This window comes from Pseudonaja textilis, chromosome 1 (genome assembly GCF_049901715.1).
Source record: "Pseudonaja textilis isolate UNSWEBS1 chromosome 1, rPseTex1.2, whole genome shotgun sequence".
In the NCBI taxonomy this organism is placed as follows: Eukaryota; Metazoa; Chordata; class Lepidosauria; order Squamata; family Elapidae; genus Pseudonaja; species Pseudonaja textilis.
Window position 1 is genome coordinate 189,888,144 of NC_141990.1, and position 14,262 is coordinate 189,902,405.

General features: G+C 41.2%; 1 protein-coding gene across 3 annotated transcripts in view; it reads right to left on the reverse strand.

The window, feature by feature from the left end:
* Positions 1-14,262, reverse strand: part of B3GALT1 (beta-1,3-galactosyltransferase 1) — a 391,340-nt gene that overhangs the window by 165,262 nt on the left and 211,816 nt on the right. The gene's annotated exons all lie outside the window — the stretch shown is intronic.

Genomic DNA, 14,262 nt, shown 5'->3' on the forward strand with positions numbered 1-14,262 from the left:
ATGTAAACCGCTCCAAACTCGATTGCAAAAAGTACGACGTCAGCAACAGAGTGGTCAATACCTGGAATGCACTACTTGAGTCTGTTGTTACATCCACTCCTTTAACCTTAAACTATCCACTATTGACCTCACCCTATTCCCAAGAATAGAGGTCTGTAAGGGGCATACATAAGTGCACCATCGTGCCTACCGTCCCTGTCCTGTTGTCCCATTTATTCATACCTATTTCCTGTATTCTCACTCATGTTTATACTTATTCCTATTATCTTGTAAGCGATTGACAAATCAAATCAATCAATAAATAAAATTTGTTGCTCAATGCCTCTGTGGCCAATCTCTAAGTCTTTCTCCCTCTAGGGAAATGTATTAGTTGACACTGAGTCAACTTTCCCCAACTCAACCTACCTCTGAGAACGGTTGACAAGAAAGAGCCCTGTGTCACCTTGAGCTGAGATAGGATAAAAGCCTAACAATAAATAAATAGATGGGCTGGGATTATTAGACTCTCAATTCAGAACCTGTTGTTTACCAGTTGGGAAAAAGATTAAACTCTCCTTGCATAAACTTTCTACTAGTAAACTTTCTACTTTCGAATTTAATGGAATGAAAAAGTCTTTCTTCAATTCCTATTTATAACTAGTAGAAACAAGACTAACACAACCAACAGCCAGTCTGGTCTAGTGCTTAAGTTATTGTGCTGGAACTGGGAAGCCCCAGGTTCAAGACCGTCCTCAGACAAGAGGGCTTCCTGGGAGCCTTGTGGGGGTGGGGCTGCCACTATTTCTGACAGGGTTGTTGTTGTGGGGGAAAATTGGTGAAAGGAAGATTCTGCACATTATCTTGATCGGTTGAATAGAAAGCAGGGGCTAACTCAAACCAATAAACTGACCACATTTTATTTTGGTGGCTTCGGTGGAACAGCACTCGGGAGGGTGGTGGGGAAGACAGCAGATTCTATACGTGGATTTCAGCCTGTCCAATTAAGGAAGAATAATCATGCTGTGAAGGCTTTATCAGCCCTGGTTGCAATGAAGCTTCCCTCACCCCACCCATAAAGATGGAAGAAAAAGAAAGTGCTGTAGAGAAAGCAAGCTTCACATCCCTCGATATTTTCAATCATTTAAGTCAAGTCAAAAGGGAGCTCTCGGGGCTCCTCTGACCTTGAATTACAAATTCCTACAAAAGGACCCTTTTCTATGGATGCCAATTCTGCCTCCACTGAACATGGCATCTGTGGACAGAGCTTTTTTGAAGTCTCAACTGCAGCTGTTCTCAAAGCTTCAAGAATTGGGCTTTAAAGCTGAGTTTTCAAAAGACTGCTCCCAGGTTCTAAGATTTCTTGAAGGGGCTATGCTGCCCAATCTCAACTCCCGAAAGGTGATTCAAAGGTTAAGGAAAGCAAAGCTATTGCCTGCTGACACCTTTTATCCAAAAGCTCCATTCTGAGTCCAACTGATGCTACATGGCCCCATCATTAATCACATTTAGGTTTCTCTCCTTTACCTAGATGCTGCGTCAACAAAGCCAGAAGCAAAGTGTGTTATTTTTAAAGTTAATTATTGCCTGCTCTTTTATATTGAACCACAAGGAAATATAGATGAAAGAATACAGCTAGGTGACTAGAAATAATTCAGTAAGGTTGAATTCAGGGGCTTCTACCTGTTTATATTTTGTGATGACTGCAAACTGGGTCTATTGAATATCTGCCTGTCATATGCTTGTTTAAAGTGTCACTTTTTCAGCTAATGTACGTGACTAAATATTACAGATTTATGCGGAGGAAGTGTGGATTTGTAGGAAATAGAGAAAGCATGGAGAGAAATGGCTTGACTTAAAAAAAAAGAATGAAAGTATTGGGTTTTTGGCTGTATAATCTGACTTGCACAAAACAAATTGCTGCTGTTTTGGGTTAAATAAATAATTATGGGAAATACATAAGATCCAGCCTTGCTGCCAATAATTTAGGCATATTGGCTAAATCTATTCCCAGATATGTTCTTTTTCCTTCATATTATTGTATTATTTTCTGTCATGGAAAATTGGTTTAATTCTCCTACCCAAAGAAGATTTATAGTGATATGTTTGACCAGGGGTAAAATATATATGTTGTAATTTCTGGTTGTTGTTAATGGGATTTTCTTTTGTCTGTGGTTGAAAGGCCAGGTTTTAATAATCAGTTTAAAATGGAGAACAATTTCTTTTGGTTTATTTTTTCAAGAAAGGAATACATTTGAATTATAAAATTGATTTTTATTAAGATTAAAATATACATGTTAATATGTCTGGTACCTTTTAGTAGCCTTTTATGCAGGGACTCATGACTTATGATGCATTTGACACCTCCCTCCGGTTCAGCCTGGTAATCTCCTACATTAAGTTATACAATTTAGTTATACTTGTCTTTTTTCTTTTCTTATCTCTTTTCATTTTTTTAAATTTTTTTTATAGATACTTTTAGTTTCTATTAGTTTTTTTAAAAAAAGGAATTGTATTTTTTAACATTAATAACATTAATGCAAGAAAATTGGTTTAATTGCCCTATCCAAATTGGCCTTCAAAAAGCTAATGGTTTCTTTGGATGTGAATGACTATTTTGCTGAGTGTTAAAATAATAATTTAAAAAGAAAAGTAAAGTACAGAGTCCGTGTTATGTTAACAGATGGATGCAGGTCAGAATCATGCAGGGGCAGTCAATACAGCTTGAAAGGTTAATAATCTCTTTCGCCTTTACATCACTGGCATTTTGTGGCCTTTTATAAGCGGGGATGTTTTTTTTTCTGTTGAGGCAAGGCAAAGAAAAGGCTTTGAATACTTGAAACAAAAATGAGTGGACCTTTGGCTCCTGATTTGCAACTCAGTGAAGTTTGGAAAATACACTTCATAGGAAGGAGGGGGAAAACTGGTTTTCTGTGCCAGGTTCGGCTTTGTCTCCTGAATCTTTTCTTTACAGCTTTGCCTAAAAGACACAACATCCTTTGCTAAGATGAGCAATCATTACCCAGCTGATTACAGTGGAACCTCGGGTCGAGACTATAATTCATTCCAGGACTACAGTCGCAACCCGATTTGGTCATGACTGGAAGCACGACCGTCTGCGCATGCACGGACAAAAAAAATATGGCACAGAAGGGGAAATCACCGGGGCAGGGAAAATCACCATGGCTGTGTCTGGTTGTTATTCGAAGATGTGTTCGTGACCAGAAACAAAACTTTGCCAAAAATTCTGGTCGTTACCCAATTTGGTCACGAACAGAAGTGTTTGAGACTTGAGGCTCCACTGTATTTTGGACAGGGATGTCAAACCCAAGGCCCATGGGCCAAATCTGGACCGCAGGATACTTAGATCTGGCCTGGTGGGGGGGCACCCTGGAAACAGAGAAGGACTGGTCTGTGGTGCATCTGCCAGTGAAAATGGAGCTCAGAGGGGGGGCGCGCGCATGGTTCTCCCGAGCTCCATGTTTGGCCGTGACATCCTCCTGCAGCCTTCTGCCAGCAAAAATGGAGCTCAGGGGGCACATATGGCCTTCCTGAACTCCATTTTCAGTCACAACAGCCTCTGCCAGCAAAAATGAAGCTTAGGGAGCATGCATGGTCCCCTGAGCTCTGTTTTTGCTGGCAGAGGGTTGCAATATCGTAACAGGAGTGACGTTGAGCTGGCCATGCCCACCCTATCCATGCCCCCTCCCCGAGGTCAAACACAACCCTGATGTGGACCTCAATGAAATTGAGTTTGACACTTCTGACTTAGGACTATCTGATCATACAGATTTCTTTAAAAAAAAAAAAACAATTAGGATTTAATTATATTGCTGGTGCCCTATTGGCTGTACATGTTTGTCATGTATACATTTTCTATTGCTTATCAATACATTGGAAGAATCGGGAATCATTTTCTTTTTTGGTGGTTGAGGTGAGTAAAAAATGAAAGAGGCACAGGAGAATTTACTTTATAACTCAAAATAATGATTTCTCTTTCAACACAGGGGTTGAGCTCTGCCTCTGCAAATTGCCTTCCAAACTCTGATATGGAAGGAAGCCAAAATAATTCCTAGTGTTGTAGCAGAAAAGATTTATCTTTGCAGCTATGCTGCTGGAGTCTGGCTTGGGTCCAGAGTATCACGACATTTCTTCTATTTAGGCTGGAAGGATTTTCTTCTCATCCCTTCTGGCCTTGCTTTCCACAAAATTTGCACCGAAGTCCCTTTCGCGCACATTAAAAGATGCACTTCCATTCATTACGCTTAGATTGCATTCCATTCATTTCTGTGGCTTACTTGTAAAAGAGATACTATTACCGCTACAGCGCTACTACTGCAAAGAAGAACAGCAGCAACAATATTTCATTTCACTTGTGTTCTGATTTTCCTTTGAGGGCTCAAAACAGCTTATATTGAGATCTCATGTAATTTTTGCCTGCTGAATAACAATCCTCTGGGATGCATGGGACTAAGAGAGTAACTGGTCCCATATCATCACATAAGCTCTCTGGTCAGATAAGGACACAAATGTGAGTTTCTCCAGTCCTGGTGTAAAATGCTTTAATTACTATATATCACTGGCTTCACGAAACGGAAAAGAAGGGGCCATGGGAGACCCATAACTGAGATCATCATCAGATTTTCTGCAACTTCGTTTTGTTCTCAAGAATTGACAGGGGAGATCAGCCAACTTATTATCAATTTTATTCCTTTCATCCAAGTGTTTCTTTTTAAACCAGTGGGGATTCTAGTAACTATGAGCCATGATGGCACAGTGGTTAGAGTGCAGTACTGCAGGCTACTTCTGCTGACTGCTGGCTACCTGCAATTTGGCAGATTGAATCTCACCAGGCTCAAGGTTGACTCAGCCTTCTATCCTTCCAAGGTGGGTAAAATGAAGACTCAAATTGTTGAGGGCAATAGGCTGACTCTGTAGACCACTTAGAGAGGGATGTAGAACACTGTAAAGCTGTGTATAAGTGCTATTGTTGTCAAATTACTCTTAAAGAACTTCCAGCCATAATGAATGACTGGCGTTAAAATTTTGGAATGGATTAGCAAAAGTACATTTATGAATTCACTCAGAAGTGCAGAATGTAGTCCCAGCTACTAGACAGCAGTTGCTTTCCCCAACCAGGTGCTTCCAGTTGGATTTGGATGTCACCTTCTATTGTTCTCAATCAACAGTTAGCCATCTTGGTTGAAGTACTCGGTGTTGTTGAAAACCAGGACTTCTAGAAACACTGGTTTGGAAAATAATCCATTCCAAAGTTCTCCATTAATGATGGTAATTGCTATCAGTAAGTGATGCATTCATAAAGTATGACATGAAATCACCATGCTACTTAGCAATGGCAGTTTTGGCAGCCCTGGTTGCCATTATTAAAATTGTTAAGCAAGGACCGTGCAGGTCATAAAGCAAGGATTTCATGTAAGCACAGCTTGCAACTTTCTACTGGTTTCCCCACTGACTTTACTTGTGAGGATATTGGAAATCACAATCACATGACTGCTGCTTTCTCCAGCATCATTATTGTGAATTGGGTACTGAGTGTCCAGATCATGATTACAAGTTCTCAAGGACAGTGCAACAGCCCAAACTCCAATCATTAGCACCATTTTAAATTTGAAACATCATCTAATGAGTTGTCATTAAATGAGGACCACCTGTATAACAGTCATTATTTAGGATTCCAGTTACAATGGCCACAAAAAGCCATTTAATTTCATGATCAAATGTTTTGAAAAATGACATGAAATTAAAAGTAAATCCTTTCTTGAACTTATCAATTATTTGCTCTGAGAAATTGAATTCTCCACTTTAGCATAACTAAACATTTATTTACTAAGGGAACAATTTCCTGAAAGGTAGATTTTTCATTTAATGAACCAAACAGAAAATCACAGAGAAAACATTCTTCCAAGGAAAATAACTACTCTCATAAAGGAAGAAGACAAGAGAGTTCAGCTTTATGCAAACGACTTGCTCATATTTACACATTTAAGCTGAGGTAAAAATGTGAAAATATCATCAAAACTCCAGTAGAAGCAAATTTGGATGAATCAAGGAAATGCACAAGTCAATGGACAAAAACAGAGTGATGTGAACCAAAAATGGTCTGTACAATTGATATTTGTGTTAAAAGAAAGCGTATGCAAATCTAACATTATTATTATGAGGAGGAGGAGGATGAAGAACATAATTACCTAATTATTTTATTTTTGTTTGTTTTTAAAATTGGATCTATATTGTTTTCCAAATGTGTATAGAAACAGACTTCAAAATTCAACCCTGAGTTACAAATATTCTCCTCTATAGGTGAAAGAGTTATATCTGCTACTTGTCCTGCCTTTCTGGTACAGTAAGGTATGCTGGACATCAACAGCACTGTGATTATCTTCTGTACATAGCAATAGCACTTAGACTTATATACCACTTCACAGTGCTTTACAGCCCTCTGTAAGTGGTTTACAGAGTCATCCTATTGCCCCCAACAATCTGGGTCCTCATTTTACTGACCTCGGAAGGATGAAAAGCTGAGTCAACCTTGAGCCTGGTGAGATTCAATCTGCCAAATTGCAGGCAGCTGGCAATCAGCAGAAATAGCCTGCAGTACTGGATTTTAACCACCGCACCACTGAGGCTCTTTCATGTTATCTTCTGCTTCACTTTCACAAAGCCATTTGCGGTTGCCACCAAACTCATTTTCTTCTTCATTTCTCTGATACTGGAAATAATTTTGAAACCTGCATTGGTCACGGTACAAATCTCCAGCTTCTATAAGTCCCACTCTGTCCTTCATAAAGGTTGTAAATAAATCAATGCATTTCTTGTCAAGACTCAGCCCTTACTGAATGTCTTATCACCCATCTTCTGATGAGGAATTTCCCACGGAAACACAAGTGTCCCATGGAAAGCACCCATAAATATTTGTCAGAAAAAAATATTGCTTTTATGTAAAATATTCCCAGGAAAAAGGAACGTAAGGAATATGGTTTTATATCAGATGGTTCTCTAAGATTTCTTGGATTAAGTTATCTCATAACTGAATATGAGATTTGGTCCGGCTATTTATTATACCTTGAATTTAGAGCTGCCAAGTGCATGTTTGCATGAAGGGAAAATGCACGTTCCAGAAACAGGAAGCAAGCCATCCATAAAACAGATACATTTCTTAATAAAGGATTTCCTTAGAAAGCTGCAAACACACACCGCAGCTATACCTGAAATGTCAGACTGAAAGATAAATGTAATACACCTCGTGCATCTGTTCATGCCACATATATATCAACAAATTACATTTGACTATAAGCACAGCCTTTAGATGCAAGTGAATTCTGACCGCCCAAGTATCTCCTCTTGATTTTGTGCCTAGCCTTATTCATTCTGACTCCTGAATCTCCTTCTCTGTCAATTTTGCTGCCCAAAGTTAGACAGACACCTGCCTTTCGTTTTTGTTTTTCTGTGGAGTAAATAGTCATGCTGATCGCAGCACAAAGGTCTTTGCCCCAAATGGGTGATACGTGGCTGAAAGTGGCAAGTCACAGACACAAGAGCTCCCTGGTCTAGGGTTTGACATCTTCGGATACAAAGAACTGAGATGGAACCATACAACTGAGGAACTATACAGAGTTTCCTGTCAGAAGATTTTTCTTTGGGTTTGACTTCTTGGTCAAATGTCTGACAAGGTCGTTATGTATCTTGTAATGTACCAATTGTACATTGGTATGAAAAGCTATGGAACAAAGGATATGAAAAGGCATCATATTTTTTTAAAAAGGCCTTGATCCAAGAGTTTGCAAATGTGCTCTGATACAATGAACCCAGAACTACTAATGGGATGGGAGGACGTAACATGCATAGCAAAGTCTCTGGGCAAAATCCTAAGTACTGGATCAGAACTATGACAGCCGAATGACTTTCTCTGAGTACTGTTTTTATACATGCCACCTTTTCACAATAATATAGTTGGAAGTAATTTTATCCTTTAGCAAATGGACAATGTAAGGTGTATGGAATAGCTCTTTTAAAGCATCAGCAGCACATAGCTCTTAAGAAGCATAGGAGAAATGTTAATATTATGCAATTTTAACATTATGGAGCAGTGCCTGTCTAACGTTTGTATAGATTTACATATAGCAGGCCAGCTGACACTTCTTCATCCAAAACCCTTAAATTACAACATTCCAATTTTACTTGACATTTCTTAAATTCCAAACTCCTATTTTCCTTCAGAAGAGCATTATATTATCAGAATATGAAACAGTATTTCTTTTGTAGAAATACAAGGAATTTTCTTTGTTCTTTGGAGCACTTATAAGTATTTTATCAATCAAAAGAGAAAGCAACTTTCTGCAAAACAGTTTTAGGAAATCTCCCCTTTATTTAGTGTAAGCATGCTCCCTAACTTGTGGTTGTCTGGAAAATTTCCATATTCATGACCAGAATTATTTGAAATGCAATGAGAGACGGGATAAAATGCATTTTTACAAAATGCCCAAATCTGCCATCTGAATATGGTGTTTCATTCTACATCATCACAGGTTCGTATTATACACAGACATGATGATTTAGACATTACAGGTAGTCCTCTTTAATGACCACAGTTGGGGCTAGCAACTCCATCACTGTGTTCATTAAAGAAGGTATCACATGACCATGATGGACTTAGATCTTCACTTCTGCAACGGTCGTTTAGTGAAACACCAGAGGATGTTAAGTGACACACATCACATAAACCACAACTTGTGATTTTCACGGTTGGCTTCTCCAATGACTCTCAGTGTTGGAAAGTGTACAAATTATGACCAAGTGATCATGGGATGTCATGATGGTTGCAAATGCCCACCAGTTGCAAAGTGCCCAGATCTCAATTATGGGACCTCAGGGAAACTGCAACAATCCAAAATGTGAGGGACTGGTTGCAAAGTTATTTTTTTAACTGTCGTAACTTCAAAAAGTCACCACACAGGGCAGTCATTAGAGAAGGACTACCAGTATGCTATTCATCCTATCGAAACGTGATCTTCAATCTTTTAGATCAGCCTTTTACAACTTCGAAACCCCCAGAGTTTCTAGCTGGTCAGTTGGGTTAACATAGGTGACACTACTTTTCATTCAATCCTCGTATTTTGTTTATACTCTTATTTTGGATAATACTTTCTGTTCAAACAGCATAAACATTTAATGTCCCAAAGGTGCTTTTTCAAGAGGCAACTGGGCTTCCTTAGGTTCTTTTTGAAGATGTTTCACTTCTCATCCAAGAAGCTTCTTCAGCTCTCTTCTTGAAGAGTAGCACCTTTGGGACAACTATGACCTGGATGAATGAGAACCTCCATAGACACAATCATTTAACATTTGAACCTTTTCTTTGCATGTTTTGCTATTACTATTACCATGTTTCTCATATAATAAGGCTGGGTCTTATTTTTTTTGGAGCCCCGAAAAAACGGCTAGACTGTCTTTTTGGGGGTGACTTAATTCCGCCCCCTTGCATTCTCGGGTGGGCGAGCAGCGAGGGCTTGGATGTTTACCTCGGCATTGGCGGGGCACTTCGTATTGGAAGACCTTCCGCCATCATTGCTTTCCCTTCTCCCTGTGCTGCTGCGGCGTTTGGAGCAATGCCGCAGTGTTTGGTGCAGCCATGCACGGCCAGCCAGGGCTCCTCCCTGTAACCGGAGCCCGGCGGAGACCTCAGCTTCAGGTGCTCCTGTCAACACCTTCCTGGGCATCGTTTGAAGGCAAAGCCCATTCTTTTAAAAACGACGCCCTACTACTGGCACGACAAAGCCTCCCCCGCTCGAGAGGGCAGTCCAACCCCATGTGGGGAGGCAAATCTCCTGGGGCCGCAGCGCAGGATCGGCCCACCTCGGGAGAAGCGCCCAGCCATCATCCCTGCCTGGCGCCGGGCAGAGCATGAAGAGCTTCGCCTGGGGCATCCAGCGCAGCTGACAGGCAGGCCTCCTGCCCAGCGGTGGAGCTCTGGCCAAGGCAGCAAGCGCCTCCCTGCCGGGCCCTCCGTTCATCCCACCAGCGCTGCGCTGGAGCGGGCGGGCTGGGCAGTGCCAGGAAAGCAAGCTGCGGGTGCGTGCCCGCCTGCCAAGCAAAAGAGCCGGGCTGACCCGAACTTGGCTTCCCAAGTCCCTCCAGCCCGACCCCGAAGGGGCCACTGGGAGAGGCTGCTCGAGGCAGTGATAGCACCCACCAGTCCACGGACAGGGAGGTGAGGCGACGGCAGCACTGCTTCCCTGGCCAGCGAGTCCAGTGGAGAGAGCCTGAAGCTGCCCATCCTTTCCACCCCTCGCCCAGCCTGTCCCCATCCCCACGCATCTCCAAACGTGCAGGCAGCTCCAAACGCTGCAGTGGCTTGGGCATCAGCGCTCACTTGGCGGGGCTCAGTTCAGAGGACGTGGCGTGGGCCATCGCTTTGCCTCCCTGTCCACGGATGTGTGGGCGCTATCACTGCCTTGGGCAGCATCTCCCGGTGGCCCCTTTGGGGTTGGGCTGGAGGGACTTGGGAAGCCAAGCTCAGGTCGGCCCGGCTCTTTTGCTTGGCAGGCGGGCATGCACCCGCAGCTCCTTTTCCCGGCTCTGCCCAGCCTGCTTGGCTTCGGCAAGGCCCTGGCGGGATGAGCGGAGGGCCTGGTGGGGAGGCGCTCACTGCCTTGGCCAGAGCTCCAATGCCGGGCAGGAGGACCCACCTGTCAGCTGCGCTGGGCACCCCAGGAGAAGCTCTTCAGGCTCTGCCTGGCACCAGGCAGGGATGATGGCTGGGCGCTTCTCCCGCGGTGGGCCGATCCTGCGCTGTGGCCCTGGGAGATTCTCCTCCCCACGTGGGGTTGGGCTGACCTCTTGGGCAGGGGAGGCTTTGTCATACCAGTAGTAGGGTGTCGTTTTTAAAAGAATGGGCTTTGTTTCGAACGATGCCCAGGAAGGCGGTGACAGGAGCGCCTGAAGCCGAGTGTCTCCACTGGGCTCTGGTTTCAGGGAGGAGCCCTGGCTGGCTGCGCATGGCTGCGCCAAATGCCATGTGGCTGCGCCAAATACCGTGGCGTTGCTCCAAACGCCATGGCAGCACGGGGAAAAGGGAAAGCAACGGTGGCGGAAGGTCTCCTAATACGAAGTGCCCCACCAATGCCGAGGTCAACGCAGGCAGCACCATATCCAGGTGTGCAACAAAAGTATTTCCTAACGGCAAGCCCCCCGCCATTCCTTCCATTGCACATGTTTTAATATAAGCCTTAATTTGGGGGAGGGGCTTAATTTCCTTTCATGCCTATAAAACATGCTGGGACTTCCTATTGGGGGAGGCCGTATTGTTGGAGAAACACGATAGATGCATAAGTTTTATAATAAATTAACACCTTAGATCAAAGGTCTTCAAACTTTGCAAGTTTAAACTTGTGAACTTCAACTCCTAGAATTCCTGAGCTAACATGATTGGTGGAGGAATTCTGGGAGTTGAAGTCCACAAGTCTTAAAGCTGTCAAGTTTGAAGATCCCTGCCTTAGATGCCTAGGGATTGCAGCTCCCAGAATTCCTAGCCAAAAGGAAGTAAATTCTGAGAGCTATCATTAAAACTCCTCTAAAGGATCAGGAGCTGTGGTAAATGATGAATTTACATGATTTATTTTCTGATTTCATTTAAAACATTGACAAATATGTATATATCTGTATCCACTCATGTGTGCATACTCATTTATCAGGGTTTTTTGTGTGTGAAATTTAGGGGTATAAAATATCCTTTTTATCCTCCATTTATTTACTGGTGAACCAAAATAGGGAGGGAGAATTCTTTGTGGAGAAAATGAAGTAATATCTGTGCAGCATGATCTTAAACACCTTTGCATAGTTCACTAGCTCTTGGTTTCTGCAAAGTGTGTTTAGGATTACAGCCTCATTACAAGAGTATTTGATCCTTTCAATTGCTTTGGCAAATTATGGTCTTTCTATTACCCACAGTCAACACTGAAATAGCTTTCTTTACTTTCCTGTTTCATGTGCTACAGGACACTGCAGAGGGGAAAAAAAAACAGTACCCCCTTCCTTCTTCATTTTGTTTTAGTCAGCTCCGATCCCTCAGTGTTTCCAATCAATATTTTGTTGCAAGCAGGTATTTGCACAGCAGCAGGAAAGCAGAAGCTTTATAATTAAGAACGCCATGAGAAAAATTGGCAGGGAATTTGGTTCTGAGCAGCCAAAAAGACCTCCTTTGCATCTGCTTCCAGAATCTACCCTGGAGCATCTAAGCCAGGGGTCTCAAAAACAATTTACCTGGGGGCCGCTGGAGGCAGAGTCTGGGTGAGGCTGGGCCGCATAATATTATACTTTATATTATACTTTATATTTATATCATACACTAATATTATACTTTCATATCATGGTGGGGGCCACAGGATAACGTCCCGCGGGCTGCAATTGGCCCGCGGGCCACGAGAATGAGACCTCTGATCTAAGCATTCAAGATGACAGAATACATTTCAAATATACATACATACATAGACATACTTTGGTCACCTAGTTACAGTACTATCTTTAAAGACACTTATGGAATGCAGTTTCGGTTTGCAAGCAGCTGCACTACTCCCCCCTCCCTTTCTGTTGGCAACTCTAAAAAGACTATAGAAATATTTTATGAGTTGACACTGTGATAAGATCCACAAATGGGCTTCATGTCATCAGAAGAAGAATGCAGAACCTTTGTGAAAAGTCTTGGCTTAAGGAGAAGTAACGCTTGGTATAGTAAAGCAACTCGCATTTTGTGGCCAAACAGTTTCTGAAATATGAAAGTTATGTACTCCTAAGAAGTATTGTTCTAGAGGTCATGTTAGGTGACACACACACACTGTGCTTTTTTTGTGTGTGTTCAGTGTAGATAAGCAGGTCTGATTCTTTTTTTTAAAGATTTTTATTTTTTAAGACAAACATGTACAAACAAAACATAAAAACCTTAAACCATCTTCCATTTTATGTACATACAGTGTGTCAGTTGGTTATAAATCTTTTATGCTATCCTTTCGTAGTCATCACTCACAGTTTATATAAATTCTCACATTGTCAATCTAACATATGCTTGTATATTTATCAGTTATCAATCGTTCATGACTAAACTATTTATTCCATCATTTATACAAGATATTCTAGATTTTATTATAAAGTTTGTATTACACTTTCATCCAATGGTTATATATATTTGTATTGTATTTTATTTCCATCTATTAAGCTTCTATTACAAAATGTGCTAGTCTATTACATTACCATGTCTTTTTATCCAAACATTGATAAAACAAATCTCATATTATGTAAAATTGTTCGTCTTCTTTTTCTCTGATTTCAAATGTCAATTTACTCATTTCAGCACAGTCCATAATTTTCTTAATAACTCCCTCCTGCATAAGCATTTTGTCATTTTTCCAATTCTTAGCAAATAATGGTCAGATCCTTAAAGATGGCTCTATCTGTTTTATCTTATTGAATATATCCTACACCATTTATGCCTTTTTTTTTTGAAGTCCAGTTTTTTAAACTAACATGTATACTAGCTTAGATATTCTGATTTGGATTTGGATTTAGGAAATGCAAACAAAAAAAAAGTATTTATTTTTTAAAAGGCTTCTCCGAGCTTGGGAAAGAGGATAATGTTTGTAAAATATAAGCAAAGAACATTAGTATATTTTTCATTTATCAGGAAGAAGAATTACCACTTCCCTACTATATTAACAAATAGTTAGCAAGAGGATCAAGAAATCTCCATCCCAACCTATTAGGAATAATTGGATGCTTAATTAAATGCAGCTTATTGTCACTATTTCCTTTTTCTCTTTCTGTAGATCTGATGAAAAAAGACTCTTCCTTTTCAGTTATAAGAAGCTGCTAAGGGCTTAATAAAGCCTAATTAATTCATGTTTTGGTAGAATATCTGAGATTTAATGCAACAGATCATATGACTTGAATATGGGGATAAAGCTTACAGAATTAGCCAAAGCTTTATTTCTCCAACACGAAAAGAACAAGAAAAGAAAAGAAAACGCTCATTTATCAAATACTCTATCAACAGTCAGATATCTCCCAGTCAGCTAGCTTAAGGGGAAAAAAAAATAAAGCTGAGAATCCAGTATACTTGATTTTGTTTTCCTCCAGTTCTCTGGTATTACAATTCCCAGACTTCTCATATAGCAAGACCAATGGATGTGCCGGCTGCAGGTTTCTGGGTCCTAATCCAATCCAATACCAGATTGAACAAGAGAACTGCTGTTTTCTTCAACCACTACCTGTAATTTGCAT